This window comes from Thermobia domestica, chromosome 8, assembly GCF_964235325.1.
Source record: "Thermobia domestica chromosome 8, izTheDome1.hap1.1, whole genome shotgun sequence".
Taxonomy (NCBI): domain Eukaryota; kingdom Metazoa; phylum Arthropoda; class Insecta; order Zygentoma; family Lepismatidae; genus Thermobia; species Thermobia domestica.
In genome coordinates this window covers 3,635,171-3,648,342 of record NC_137461.1, presented here as the reverse complement: position 1 = coordinate 3,648,342, position 13,172 = coordinate 3,635,171, and the positions used below count along the sequence as shown (strand labels likewise).

Sequence of the window (13,172 nt, the reverse complement as noted above, 5' to 3'; positions counted from 1 at the left end):
GGGACACAACCACATCCTACTTTGGACAATGGTAATGATTATTTGAATCACTGGACAAGTATAATTAATTACAGAATTTTGTTATAAAGGACATAAGATTTACTACTTACTTATACCTTTACATTAAGGCTGTTCAATACCATCGCCATCTTTTTTTCTAAGCCAGTTGTTTCCAACTGTTTTGACTCACAACACTCTTAAATGAGCGCCCACAATGTTGTGACTCAACTGTTTGAATTTCTACAACTAATAATATAATTTATGGTGTTGTAGGACTATTTTTCTACCAAGTAGTAACTGTATGAACTACTGAGTATTATTGCTGTCACTGGAGGCGTTAACTGGTACGATCTGTCTCAAAATTGATTTTAACTAATTATTATTAAATTCTTCATGATTTAGAAATTCTAAAATTTAGCGACATGCTCTATGTGACTGTGCGACACTCATTGGTAACCACGTTCTAAGCCCATTGGTTTATATACAGAAGTAGTTTTGCTGTTACGTTAATATAAACGGCAATTATTAACAGTTGCATTTTACAAATTCCTTCTTCAAGCCTATTTAATTACGTCTTGCTCAGTAAAACTGAATTTGTGAAATATGTCCGATAAAGAATGTAACTTTTCAAATGCCCGCCATTTCTGTTCTGGTAAGTTGGTAGCACTGAACGTCACACGATTTTCATCTGTTTTCTCTTGTAGTTAGTAGTCACGGAGCGACGGAGCGACACGACGGAACATTGTGTTGTCATAGTGAAAAAGCGCAAATGTGATGAGCGCTCCATTCCTACCTGTACAGAAAACGGTTTCGACTCATTCGCATCGTCTGTACATAGGACAACGAGTGAGGTTGCGCTTGAATGAAGTGAAGAAACCAACAGTGTAAAGATTGGAAGAGGAGTCAAACAAGGCGTAGTATGACGCCCCAATTATTCAACATTTACAGTCAATATTTAATGAAGGAAACATTAATGAAAATGGGAGATTTCAAGATTGGAGGGCAGATCATTAACAAGATCAGATATATAGATGATATGGTAGCTATAGCTAGAACTGAAGAAAGACTTCAAGAGATGATTGACAAAATAGTTGACACTGGGAAACTATATGAAATGGAAATAAGCATCGAAAAATCGAAAGTCGTGAAAATATCCCGTAAAAATGCGCCCTTACGGGTCAGAGTAGAAGAAAGAGTACTTGAAGAGTTGACTATTTCAAATATCTGGGAAGTATTTTGATGAAAGACGCTTATTACAACAAAGGGATCAGGTCATAGCCAAAGAAGCATTCAACAAGAAAAGATTGCTCTTAACTAGCAGGCTTATTATTAGACTAAGAAAGAAGTTGGTCAGATGCTATATATGGAGCATTGGATTGTATGGTTCAGAGACTTCAACATTATGGAAGTTAGAGAAAAAAAAATATTTAGAGAGCTTCGAAATGTGGTGCTGGACGAAGATGGAGAAGATAAAATGGACAGAAAGAGTAACAAACGAAGATGTTTTAAAACAAATAGGAGAGAAGAGGACGCTTCTAGCTAGCATCCTTCGTAGAAAGGCCAATTGGATTGGACACGTCTTGCGAAGAAATTGTCTTCTTCATACCGTCATAGAAAGATGGATGAAAAGCGAGGAATAAGAAGAAGAACACAACTGGTCGATGATTTGAAAAATATAAAAATAAACATTGGGAAGTAAAATAGGAAGCAGAAGATCGAGAAACGTGGAAGAAACATTTCCAGACCCAAAATTAAAATCAAGAAAATTATAAAAGACTCATTAGTCCCAGGAGCTGCCAAAAGCCAGAATTAATAATAAGAATACAGAAAACAGATGACGATCATACGGTATTCGGAGCTCCTAACTACAAAGACAACAAATGAAAATCGTGTAACGTTCAGTGCTGCCGATTTACTAAAACAAAAAATGGCGCCCATTTTAAAAGTTGCGTTTTTAGGGGACGTCTTTATGATATTGGGTGTGCGGTGAGGAAAGGGCAATATTTTGGGAAATTAAAGAATAGGTTATCACAAGCAAAAAAGTATATGAACAATAGATCGAATCGTAATCGTTTTTCAGTTATCGCTATGTCGATGAAATGAAAAGCTTACTGCAAGTATGTAGTACGAAAGTCCTATATTTCCGAAAGTAACGAAGGTAACTGTCTGATTCAACAGAAATTGGTGGGCAGGGATTGAAATAAACTTCTAAACAATAACAACACGAAGTTACTCGTACTGTGTTGCTTTATAGGTAGAAGAGTTTTAGACATTAATTCGATTCATAAATATTAAAAAGTTATTGCATCACAGAATTTAATTTTCAAAGCAAGAGGAATTTATTATATTTGAATGGAGAACTAGTAAAATCAAACCGTCCATAATGCAGTTTATTTCAAACAAAGAATAATACATATTTCTTCACAGTGGCATATTTAGGGAGCACTATCGGGCTCAAGCACCCCACCCTCGAAATAAATTTGTTAGTTTTTCGCATTCCATGTACAACAATAATCCTTCTTACCATTTCTAAGAATTTCATTGACTTTCCATTTTCTTATGCTCTTTGTTCAGAAATAATATTGTATTTATCAAACATCATTCTATGTAAGAACTGCGTTCTTTATTTCTTTCTTTTGTCCATTCTGCTCTTCTGTTTCTTTTTCTTAGTTGTTACTTTCTTTCGTTTCTCCTATCATTCTGTCGACCGTTGTTAGTTGTGATTCAAGTCGGCCGTCGTCAGTAACACCAAACTAAGAGGAGTTGATAAGCGAAACTGATGTTATACAACAATACGCACGGATATCAACAGCGGGACTTTAGTTATTATAGCAAAGGAATATTTACATCGTTTAGTTATAAAGAAAAATAAGTTTTAATTAAAGGAAATCAAGAGGGGGGAATAAATAGCCCGGGAACTTAGGTAGGCCAAGAGGATGCTTCCTTTTTCTTCTATGAATACAATAAAAGGTTAGATTCGCATAAGAAATTTTTGCTGAATTTTTGTGTGTATCATATTACATAAGATTCACCAGTCTACAATTCTTGCCATTAAAACTTCAATTTATGTATAAATTAAAATATATTTAATTCTCAAATTCAGGTGGGCAATTGCCCCCCTGCTCCCCGTGTTGTGCGTAGTTCCCCCGAAGCAAAATCCTAAATACGCCACTGCTTCTTCATTTAAATTAATAGAGTAATCAAGATTGCGATGATAATCAATAATTTTATGAATTCAAGTTATAATAAATTAGCTTTTAAAAGCAAGGAAATTACTTGAGCAAATAAGATATATTTACATGTTTATAGACTTTGCTTTTAGTAGTGATTTAAAAGCGAACAAAGAACAGACAAGCACATTCTCTATGAGCAATCAGCAAAATAACCAACTCCTTTGCTTACAGGGAAGGAGACTTTCACTATTGAACCAGATACTTATCTTTGATTTTTACCCAAAAATATCTACAGTCAATTAGAATTTTCCATTTAATTAAAAAAAAAAAAACTTTTCTCAAAACGTGAAAGCACGGCAAAAATGGTTACACTTAGTCCCCGGCTATTTGTACCCTTTGCAAAGCGTTTTTATTGATCATGCATACGCTTTAAATACGCTGACCATGTATTTAAATGTGGATGGCTAATCACAAACGCGAAAGCAATAAAAACGCGGAGAAAACGTCAGCTCGGGCGTATTTGGTGCGTTTCGGAACAATAGACCACCTGCTGTTTAAAAGATGCCAAAAAGGAAGGGGGAAAAAAGGAAAGACGTGTTGCCAGGGAAGGGGATTTTAGCAAGAAACAGCTGCCTTGAAGATGCTTTGTGCAGAGTACTGGAACTCTGCTATTATAGACCTGGACTTGGCAAAAAAGACCTAGAAACCCTGACTGGCTCACAGTATGATTTATAATTCTGGCGAAAGTAAAGTTACCAAATGGCGACCTTGGTCGCGTTCGCTCTAGGGGGTAAGGCTTCGAAAACGCATTCTCAAATAGCCATAGACTTAGAAATAAGTAACGATGCAATGAAATGACCAAACGCAAAAGGGACAAAATAAACTGTTGGTAGAACACAAGAAAAGAGGAAATAATGAACTTATGAACATGTTTTGTTTGCAGACACAGATCTTTCGGAGGAATTTCTAGCCGGGGAGGGAGGGGGAAGATGTTCTAATCACATATTGACCTTAATACAATTTCCCGTTTCCATTCAGTTTTGCTATTCGATGAACAAATGAAGAAAACAAAGCAAAATCTACGCAAAGAATTACACATCTTCAAGACAACACTTTCTCCCTCCCCCCCTCTCTCTCTCTTTCTTTCCAGAGCCTCGGGAGACACGAAAAGTCGTGCTGACGGCTATTTGCGCTTTCTTGCTGCTTTTTTTTTTTAACTTTAGGAAAACTCCCAACAACAAAAAGCTATGATAATAATGAGAATGATTATTATAATCGTCGGAGAGGCAAGTAAAATACAACAACAACAACAAAAAAAAAAAAAAATGTACAGCCTGACACAATAATCATGTGTTCGTTTCATAGGAGAGAGAGTTGATGTTCGAATCTCGGTACCGCCCTATCCTTAGCAAGACCCTTCCCAGTGCACAGAATACCTTTTTATAACCCTTCCCAGTGCACGTAACCTGCATAAAAGTAAAAAATTACGCAGTGAAATCGTGTCATTGATCTATTTATGTAATTTTCTGAGTACCCTCAAACGAATATCGCAAACATTATTGTAAGTGTCTCGTTCCAAATAATGAATCAATTATATGATGATGGAAATGCGAGGGCAAGTCAAATGAAAAACCTTGGAAGCAAAGTAAATTTAGAAAAAGATTGGATTCGATTGAATTAATTTTAGGGTCCCTTTCAGCAGCGAGGCTATGGGATATGTGGACCTACAGCTTAACGTGGGATCGAAACCACATGAGCTCCCGCTGGGAATCGAACCCGGCTCTCCCACACCAAAGGCGTGTTCGCTATCCACATAGGCATGAAGTTCATTTACAAGAAGAGCCATTTTTTTGGACGAAAACTAACACAGTGTTCTGTTATTCGTGCTTTATATAGGAATCATCATCATAGTTATTCTGCCATTATTGGTAGATTACTTGCCACAGCTGAGAAGCTTCTATCCCACACGGTCATCCGCTAACCTATTCGTCTTCATGTACAATTTTTCTGTTTTGATATCGTTCATCAATTGTACCCTCCTTCGTCCCCTCCCTCTGTTTCCTGCCGCCATACCTTCTAGCACGTCCCTGATGACAGTTCCTTCTTAGCCAATGTCTCAAACAGTTTCTCTTCCTCTTCTTAATAATATCTAAAATTGAAGACCCGATGTTGAAAACAAACTCCTCGCTGTAAGTGCCGCCTTGAAATTGTTTCACTTATTTTATTTTTTAATACGTTTATGCCTTAGTTAGATCTTCATGCTTCGTTATATGCTAGATGTATTTCTAAGCAATAGTATTATTATTATTATTATTATTATTATTATTATTATTATTATTATTATTATTATTATTATTATTATTATTTATTATTATTATTATAAATATTTTTTTTGTGGCTCTTGGCCACAATTTACTATCTTGTCTCTACTGTTACAGTAACTATTGTGTTTGGCACTTACATTTTTTTCTACAGCGAGTCTTCAATTGTTCTCTTCTCCCCCATCATTTCTAAGACCGTTTTATTCGATTTCCGTTCGACCCAGCTAATTCTCTCAATTCTTCTCCACACCCACATTTTGAAGGTTTCCAGTTGTTTTTCATCATTTTTGAGTAATGTCTATGTTTCTGACCGATACAATACAATACAGCCCCCCCCCTACTTCACACAAAGCGTTTTATGATTATTTTTCTCAACTTTTTATTCAAAGTTCCACAAAATAATTTTTCTTTCTCTTAAAGTCTTCTTTACATGGGAAAGGAAATTCAAAGAACAATAAAAAGTGCATTAATGCATATTTATCACTACATCCAATTTGCGACTGGATCACGACGTTTCGCATCAGTTCTGTACAAGTCATAGATGGCCATTTTACATTGGGCTCACGCTCACTATTCTCAACTGGACTCACAGTGAACTATTATTCCTTCAGTGTGTGTGGTTCTGGGTACGATTCCGATTGGAGTAATTACACAGACAAAAATCCATTCTCCAAACAGCGGCATATTGTACAAATACACGGTATCCTCTTGCTTACTACAGAAATCAGTACGGGGCATACGTTATCCGTATGCTACATAGGCACTGCCCTTAGGTGTTACATCATGCCGTTGCAGGAAGTCTGACATCTAACAGTTTTCCGTATATCACATGCATATACTTATGCTACCTTCGTCAGCTATGTTATATACGTCCATTTGTATGTGAGATCCTGACCACCTACATTGTTTCATACGGAAAGTACGTATAGATGGAACACTTATAGAGAAAGTATTATAAAACATGCGTTTTCAGTTATACGTCTGCTGTACGTTAAGTCCAAAAACTACAGGAATTACGCATGTAACCTATCTTTTTAAGTACGCCACCTACATTTTTTTCTCAGTGTACTTTGGTTAAACTGTAGTAATGATTCGGGTCCAATTTTTGAAGTCTCGTCTCACATAACGTCGGTGTTGGAATGGAACTCTAAACTCTGTTCAACAAATGAACAGCGAAATGTTTTCATTTTGGATGTGGACCACAAAGTGACAAACTGGACGTTAATTGGATATCTGTTGAACATGTTGTCTAAGTTTAGCCATCTTGAACGGAAGATTCCTGAAGAGCTAAGGTGCTAAGCTCACTTCCCAAGTGTGACAATATTCTTAGTATTATAATACTGCAAATGTATTTTTAATACAAGCCAGTTCGGTATATATGCTATTTTTTTTTTTTTTATTTGAGAAACGTAGTAAGTCGAACTTGAGGTATAAGAACTAAAAAAAGCAATTTCAAAACAACACGAGACACGACGAATCCTTCACTTAAGTCACGAATTCTATTTCGCTTCTTTCGAGTCCTTTCGCTTTTGAACCACGTGAGAGAGGGAGAGAGTGAGCATGAACAACCTCTCAACGAGAGATTAAAAGAGATCAATGCATTTGGAATAGGCTGCACACGAGGTTCAGGGAGGTCCATAGAATAAACCATCTCTCGAGGAAGAAATAAATGCATTATGCAAGAATCGTGATTGAAGGGTGCACTCTGAAAGAAGCCAAGTATAATTTGTGTGACGTAGGGATTTTTTCTTTTAAGAAACACTGTTTATGTAACATAATATACTTCGAGAAACCCATCACACCCTACTACAATGCATTTTGTGAAGGTAATTGTTTTAAACCTAGTAAAATAGCAAATCGTCCTCTTGTATATACAGAAAATGAAATGCATAAAGTGATGAGCTTATGCATCAACATGTGTCAATTGGTACATTCTATCTGCATACTTTGTTTTTTTCACATGGATAAAAGTATCATTTACGTTAGGAATGTTCTGTGATTTAACCCGATATTTCGTTTGTATCTGTGGCCATTGTGTACACAGAATACGATTCTGACTCGATTCACTTAAAGTTCGAAATACGGGGTGCAAGCAGCAACGCAACTAGGCTAGTTGTTCAAGGGGCAAGAACTCCCCTTAACACGGCCAATCCCCTTGATCAAGCAAATCAAAACGCTCTCTGATTACACCTGATATTGGCATCACAGTAATTCTCCTATTCCATTTTTTCTTCAAGTGGCAAAGCTTGATTTCAAAATTTTCAGTACATAATATAACTTTTAGTACAAGATAAAAATACCAAACTAATTAGTATTTGATTGCCAAATAATCTGAGAGTAGCATGCTTGACATATTCTTATAGTCTTATCATAATAACTGCAAATCACAGTGTTTTTGGAATTATATCGGGATAATGCATATGTGTAAAATGAATCAAAAGTCTGTTGGTTTAGAATAGTATATTTAATTGTGACAAACAATCAAGTTGTTGTCTCGAGTATTATACTTGGGCATTTGACAAATCTATTAAATCGATGTAAGTTAAATGAAAACACAAAAAGCTGGAACTAAAATTTAACTTGTCGGGCTCTTTTGGCTGCCAAGGTTTTTACAATGTCCTCAAAAGATAGCTTTGAAACTAACTTATGCTCTATTGATATGATCCTAAGATTGGTCAGTCATTGTTGTTCTGTTAAGTTCCTGAGGTAATTTTTACGGTGTTTAGTTTTCTAAAACTCCTTTCCTTGCCTCATAATGAAACTAAATATTTGCCCAGTTTTGCACCTCCCAATCCAGCGCCCGGGGCAGAAGCCCCGTTTCCTCCCCCTTAGTTACGTCACTGGCTGCAAGGCCAAAATATTACACTATAGAATCAATCAATAAATATTAACAACAATGAGAAAAAAGCGGAGTCTATCAGGGCTTATATTTAGAAGTACTATTACGACAGTCGCATGGAGAAACTAAAGAAAAAGCAAGAGAACATGATGGCTGCCTATTGGATTCGAAGATTGGATCTTCCGATTACGAAACAATAATGCTATTCATTAGTTTACGCTCACTTGACGATCGATTGACCAATTAATTAATGTTTAAGGTCCTTTAGAGTTTAACAGCAAGGTGATAAGAGATAAAACTACTACTGAAGCGGATTTATAACGAAATCCGTTGCGTTTTGATTTTTGCGATGTGTAAGAGATTTTTGGTAATTCAGGCTCTACTTGGATTCACGAGGGGACACCGTGGCTCAATGGTAGAACACTTAGCTCTAGTAAGTGGAGTTCCTGATTCGATCTCCGGCCAAGTTAGTTTGTGGTATGGACGTCATCGTGTCAGCGGGTTTTCTCGAGGTATTCCCGTTTCCTCCCACTTTCTCATTCCACCATTTCTTCCATCATTATTCACTTGCTTTAATCATCATCTCCCTTAGCTTAACAGGCATAATCGTGGGACGTTAAACTCAAAGATTTCATTTCATTTCATTTCATTTTGGATTCGCGAGTAGGCCTACTTAGGCTCACTATCATCAAATGAGCTCGCAGTAACTAATCTAAACGAGAGTCATATTTGCTCACACTCGCATTCGGTTTCCACGGTAAGCGTCGCGTTAAGAGGCCCTATCACGGCGAAATTAAAATACCGCTAATTTTACAGTAATTATGTGATATCTTCAAATAGATAAATGACAATCAAAATGTATAACAAGATCGCCCTGTTAAATATTATTTTACATAAGATACCGTTATCATGACTCACTTATCTGCTTTCAATTTCCAGCCATTTAGAAAATAGGCATTTATTTTCGCGTTTCTAAATGGCTGCAAACGGAAAGCTACTAGGGGACTCATGATAACGGTATCTCATGCAAAATGCTATTGGCTAGGGCGATCTTGTTCCACATTTTGATTATCTTTTATCTATTTGAAGATATTGGATAATTACTGTAAAATTAGCGGCATTTTAATTTCGCAGTGATAAGGCCTCTTAAGTCGATGTTGCACTCATTTACCTCATTGGCTCTCGGTTGCTAAGGGCTCGGGCTCACTATCTCCAATATGGGGTTTCCATTCGCTCGTAGAATTGTCCACGAGACGGGACAAAATAGAACTTCAGTGACGAAATGTAAGACAAGACAGCCTCATATCTAGTCTCATGGGCAACACGACTCGGAGATAGTACTAGCTTGCTCCCAGAGGACAGGGCTTGTTTTTCATACATGCTCTTAAGCGCTCCCGCTCAATTCTTCATCTCGACAGCCAGGCAAACGTGTTTGGACTGTTCACTTTTCAGTAAATGCCATTTTTTATACATACGCTAACTAACTAACTCTATGGCCTATGGAACCCGGAGGTTCAATGCCGCATTCACAAAAGCTCTCCACTGACTTCTATGCTTAGCCAATTGGATCCAGTTTCTACTTTGTATTCCTATCTCTGCGAGATCCATCTTAATATTGTCTTCCCATCTGCGCCTAGGTCTTCCTAATGGTCGTTTTCCGATGGGTCTTCCAGTCAAGACTTTGAAAGCGTTTCTACTTTCTTCTATTCTAGCTATATGACCTGCCCATCGAAGCCTCCTAGACTTGACGACCCTAACAATGTTGGGTAAACCGTATAAATTATGCAGTTCCTCGTTATGAAGTTTCTGCCATTCCCCATTCCCGTTCCTGTTGGGTCCGAATATTCTTCTCAGGATCTTGTTCTCAAATACTTTCAGTCTATGTTCTTCCCTCAGAGTAAGTGCCCATGTTTCGCAACCATACAGAACAACAGGCATGATTATCTTTTTGTATATTTTAAGCTTCAAATTTCTCGACAGAATTCGCGACGACAAGAGATTTTCAACAGAATAGTAACACGAATTCCCTGCTTTTAGTCGACATTTAATTTCTTCGTGAATATTTATACATACACACAACAACAAAAGACTTCGGACAATGAATAGTGACACGACAACATGAATATAGTAGGCTATATAGAGATCAACATGGCAGTGGCAGTTCTAGAAAGTAAAACGGAACGGGGTGGGGTGGGGGGTGGACCCAGAATATGATAAGTATATCATGAGTTTACGCAAATCATTTTAATTTGAAATCCGTTTACGCATTTCGCTAACAGGAACTAGAAATATCTAATGTTTCAAAAATTTTCCAATAAAGAATAAAACCCAACGCTTACTATAAACTTTGAAAAGTATATAAATAATACTTCAATTATTTTTGTCACTTAAATAACTGGAGGGCTAGGTCCCCGGTCCCAGGCTAGTTCCACCACTGCAACATGAGTTCATAAATGAGTCATTTCGAAACTATAACTGTCCGAAAAATGGTCGAAGCGATAAAATAAAGAGTCATAACTTGTGAACGAAATGTTGAATAAGATTAAGTGATTATTTGGAGCCATTAATGCCAATGGGTGTTGAACTTGAGCCGCCAAAAGGTCAGACTCGAAGCATAGAAGGAAATTCATGAGGTTTTAAAAATATTTAATATATATATATATATATATATATATATATATATATATATATATATATATATATATATATATATATATATATATATATATATATATATATATGGATCAGAAACTGAAAACTAGCATATATTCCAATCAATTGCCAGATTAATGGAATCTAAGCATAAATTAAGTACAATGTTATTTTTACCGACCCTCCAGTTATGACCCTCCCTGTAAAATTCCGATAATTTTCGGTGCGATATAACTACGCAATGAGGCATTTTGTGCACCCATAAGGTTAATTATGTAATTTTTCTCATGTTTTGCTGTCAAGATTCGTATTTCCCGAAATTTTATGGTGTTCTTTCCGAGCATGTTCTACTCATGTTGAACTGTGTATTTTCTGCTTGAAGGAGAAACCAAGAAAAAAAAAACAAAAAAACAAACGGTTGTGTAGTTGGTATCTCTGACGTACAATGCCAGTGGCACAGTTCTTGGTAGAGTAACCAGGGCTTCTGGGTGCCTTGTTCCGTCGTCAGAGCCGTTGCAGTTTAGCAGGAAGAGAAGAGCACCAACGCCCAACATAAATTGTCAGCTACTAAGTAACACACATTGTAATTAACAGAAATAAATCCAGCGCATCATTACCACATTACTAAAAGAAGTACGCTTAAAATATGATTATTTCTATCTTCGCACTGTTCTCTTCTTCTGCCTCATTATCAACGTCAATTATCAAGGGCACACGGACAGATACCGTTTTCATTTCGCCAAGATAAAAATAAAAGACACGGTCCACCACACTAAACTTTGTCACTCCAATTTCTTATATTTTAAAATTAAAATTACTTTTGTTATATAACATTCTTCAGCAGAATTTTTCGATTTCTCTTTCTTCCACCAAAAACAAATATAGTTTATTGGAAAAATGAAATGAAATCTTTGAGTTTAACGTCCCACGGTTATGCCGGTTAGGCTAAAGGAGACGGTGATGATGAGTAATGAATGAAATGGTGTAATGAAGAAAGTGGGAGGAAACGGGAGAACCCCGAGAAAACCCACGCACACGGTGTTTGCCCACCACAAAGTTTACTTGGCGGGGGCTGGGGTCGAACCCGGGACCCCAAGCACCAGAGATGAACGCTCTACCACTGAGCCATCGCGGCCCCATAGTTTATTGGAGGATGAAATTTAAAAATTACGAATTTCTCGAAAAGGGTTTAGTAATTTTGTTCATATTTTGTGAACAAATATTGCATTAATAACCCTACACTATGGAGTCTGAATTTTTGTAAAAGAATCCTCACTTTTATTTTTTTTTTTTTTTTGGGGAAGTACAATATAAATAAAATGAACAGTAGTTTTTGGGAACAAAATATATTCGAAAAAAACTCACCCTTCCTCCAAAGAGTAAACTAACTCGTGTCCGAGAGCCTACTGTAATATAAAGTCTTACCATTAATACCAAAAGACATTTCACCAAATCTGTTTTATAGAGCTTAACTAAACTCCATGTCACGAAATCTTGTAGAGTTTAAGTTGTTCCGCTAGAAATTTGAAGTCTAGAGATGTGTGGTCAGTGTATTGTCATTGTTACTGGTTTGTGGCATTGTACCTCGTATATTTCATACTTTTGTAGCTCCTCTGATGTTCTCACTGCGGTACCAACACCATCTTCTGTTGTTGTCCCTCTAAGGTTTGCGGTTTGACTTCAGTGATGTAACAACAGGTACACAGTGAGCAGAAATTTTCGTTGGCAAGGGTCCAAGCTTTTTTGGGGGAAGGCACCAATATTACAAGCCACTACATCTATGTAGTATTGGACGGGTATTATTCTGCACCCGAAAAGACGATAAGTAATTGTAAAATACTTCCACCTATATTCTCAGAAAAAAAAAAAATGATAGAACTAGATTGTTTCTGTAAAAGAAAGAGTACATACGAAGTGTAAGATCAACTTTTCCAGGCTACGTTAATCATTTCTCTATTAAACAAGTATAGTTTTATTGAGATGAATAAGTGTACAACGGTACTATTTTGAGTTAAGAATTTTTTGTACAGACCCGGTGGACCTACCCTCATGGGCGCGCCCCTGCCAGTTTGGACAATTTACAGTGATATTGTATATCTATTATGTAATTTCTTCTATTTTTATATCTTGGTTTTGGGCAACGGTGCTTAAAAGTACACAATCTGTCGTGTAGAAGAAGAAGAAGAA

General features: G+C 36.7%; 1 protein-coding gene across 1 annotated transcript in view; it reads right to left on the bottom strand.

Annotated features, from left to right (window-relative positions):
• Positions 1 to 13,172, bottom strand: part of LOC145692652 (uncharacterized) — a 188,537-nt gene that overhangs the window by 110,971 nt on the left and 64,394 nt on the right. The gene's annotated exons all lie outside the window — the stretch shown is intronic.